At 48.0% G+C, this 2,777-nt stretch overlaps 1 protein-coding gene across 1 annotated transcript in view; it reads right to left on the minus strand.

Moving 5' to 3' along the window:
- ZNF329 (zinc finger protein 329) overlaps positions 1-1,717 on the minus strand; it is a 26,149-nt gene extending 24,432 nt beyond the window's left edge. The window contains exon 1 of the mRNA XM_019631195.1: positions 1,667-1,717. The gene's annotated coding sequence lies outside the window, so the exon portion shown is untranslated. The remainder of the gene's footprint in view (positions 1-1,666) is intronic.
- Positions 1,718-2,777: the final 1,060 nt, after the last annotated feature.

Below are 2,777 nucleotides of genomic sequence, written 5' to 3' on the forward strand. Positions count from 1 at the left end.
CCACCCCATTTCCCCCCAATATCATACATATCTATTATACAACTTCAGCTTCAGGTGTACAGTGCAGTGATCAAGCCTCTTCCCCATCCATGATGCAAGACATGTGACCACCTGATACCCTACAAAATATTCACAACATTATCAATTACATTCCTCGAACTGCCCCCCATGTCTCCATGGCAACACTGCAGCTGCGTATTTATGCTGTCTCAGGCTATTTTTTTTATCACCTTGGGAAGCCTGCCCTGCTCTTCCAAGATAGTATCATTATGTGAAAAATCAAACTTTTAGCTTCTTGGTGTGTGTGTGTGTGTGTGTGTGTGTGTGTGTGTGTGTTAAATAAAAAGAGAACGTGTGTATGTGTGTTTGAGGCAGGAAGAAAAGATAAAGCTAATGTGGTAAATTGTTAACTTGAGACTCTGGATGGTTTTACAAGTGTTCACTGAACTATTCCTGCAACTTTTCTGTAGATGTGCAACTTTTCAAAATAAAAAGTTGAGTGGTAAGGGACAGAAAACAAACAATAGAACAGAGAGAAGCTAGTTGCTGCAGGAGATAAAAAACAAAGCGTTGGTATTCAAAACATTTTCACAAGATCAAGTCTTTTACAACCAAATTTTTTAATTGGCAAAGGATAAGGGAACTTTCCGGGAAGAAGGTAATTTTGATAAAGGTTAGGGTTGCATTTGTCAAAACTCATCCAGAGGCACAATGAAGATCTGTGCATTTCTGTGTTAGTCAATGTTGCCTCAAAAAATTTAAAAAGCAATAGTACTGAACTCTAATTGATGTTAAGCATAGTGAGGGACTGAGGGGGACGCACAGTGATAACTGCCACTTAATTTGAACGTATCCCCAAAAAACACTTAATGGGTAAGTAAAAGGATGGACAGAGGGAAATATATGAGATATGGCAAGTACAGCTGATGTTCATGGGCCGGTATTAAGGTCGCAAGAGGATTTCAACTTTTCTATGTGTATACAAACTTTTATCATGCACTACTGGGGAGCTAAGAAAATGAAACACTAAACCAGGAAAAAGGAAAGCGAAACGGCCACTAAGCAGGTGGAAAAACGCGGCCCTCATAGGAAACTGCAGCAAGACCTGACTTGGCAGATATTAGGTGAGATAAAAACAGGTGATGCAACACCTGCGGGACTCAGTGGGAAACGGCAGAGGTCACCGGACGCAACGCGGCCAAGTGGCCAGACACCCACTACGCCGACAGAAGTCCTCTCACCACCAAGCAACATAAGAACGGTAGGCTGGGGTCGCCCAAGTGGTCCAGCCAGGATTCCAAGGGCGGGGGTAAACGGTCCTTGAGGAAGGGCGGGCTGATACGAGCGCGGAGCCGCTGAGCTGCGCGAAGGTACGAAAGGAAGCCGGAGGACGTTTACACCAGCCGTGGGGGGGGGGGTCCACACCCGCAGGATATCCTCACGCGCCCGGTCCGTCCTCGTTAGCGGAGGAGCGTCCACAACGCAAGGGCAGCCGTGGCCCTGGCCGATGCCGACCCTGTGAGCCGATCGCGCCCACAGCCCGCCTGGAACCCGCCCACGAACGCGTGATTACGACCCACCGGGACCCAGCGGACCCTCCCCACGCCCCGCGGCCTCATGGGGTGACCTGAGACACCAAAAGGTCGACAGGTTCGGCGGGTCTCACCTCTGTCCAGCAAGCAGTGACGGCAGCCATGTTCGGGTGAGTGCGCGTGCGCGCCAGTACCCGGATGTGCGAGTCCCTGGAAGCGCCGCGACCTGCGCCCCTCCCGGTGCGGAGCGAGGTGGGCTTTCCTGACCTTTCCCTTTAGCCCAGGGCCGCTGGCGTCCTGACCCCTTTGGCCTGGGGGTTTGGACTCACCTCCCGGATCCTGGTGCCCAGTCTTCTCCTACTGCTGGGTGGGTTTTGACCGCAGCCCCTCCGCCCCTGACCCCGCGGGACGCCAAGTCAGTGCTTTCCGGAAGGGCTGACCCTTCTCCATTTACTTATTTCCTCATTCAGTTATTCATTGATACCCATATGGACTCAAAGATATGTATTTTCTCTTGTGGTTTTAATCCGAGGGTATCATTATTGTAGGGCCTTATTTTCATTTACTGAATAGTTTGCAAGAGTAATTCCATAGCATAATTTTTTATTTTGAGAAAAAATATGTTAAAATTCAGATAAGTGCCTCATTATTAATTGACACTTAATTGTTTACTTAGAAATCAAAACAGAAGCTACATGTTTTTTCAATTAGTAGGACAGTTAACGATTTTATTTTTATTGTTTTTTAAGCAATGATTTTAGATAGGTTAATAAGTACAGCTAAATTATGTGTTACGGAAAAGTCAATATGTAAGAAATCAGTAATGGGGCCCCAGGCCGAGTGGCTCGCTGGTTGAGTTGGGTTGGAGCCTGAGGGCGGCAGGTTGGATCCCACATGGGCCAGTGATGCTGCGCCCTCCACAGCTAAGATGGTAAACAACAGCTCAACCTGGAACTGGGCTGCCATGAGTCACCACCAGCTGCGGCATAGGCTGCAGTGGGGTGCCATAAGCTACAGTGAGCTGAAGCGTGAGCCACTGTTAGCGGCCGTCCAATGGCCGGTTAACGATTGTCTCAGCCGGGAAGAGCACAGTGATAATACCAACATGGACCAGTGAAGCGACATCTTCCACAACTAGACTGAAGAACAAAAGGACAGCAACTTGTCTGTTCCCCTCCCCCAATTCCCCAATAAAAATCTTAAAAAAAAAAAAAAGGAAGATGTAGGGGGAAAAAAAATCAGTAA

This window comes from Hipposideros armiger, unplaced genomic scaffold, assembly GCF_001890085.2.
Source record: "Hipposideros armiger isolate ML-2016 unplaced genomic scaffold, ASM189008v1 scaffold_986, whole genome shotgun sequence".
NCBI lineage: Eukaryota > Metazoa > Chordata > Mammalia > Chiroptera > Hipposideridae > Hipposideros > Hipposideros armiger.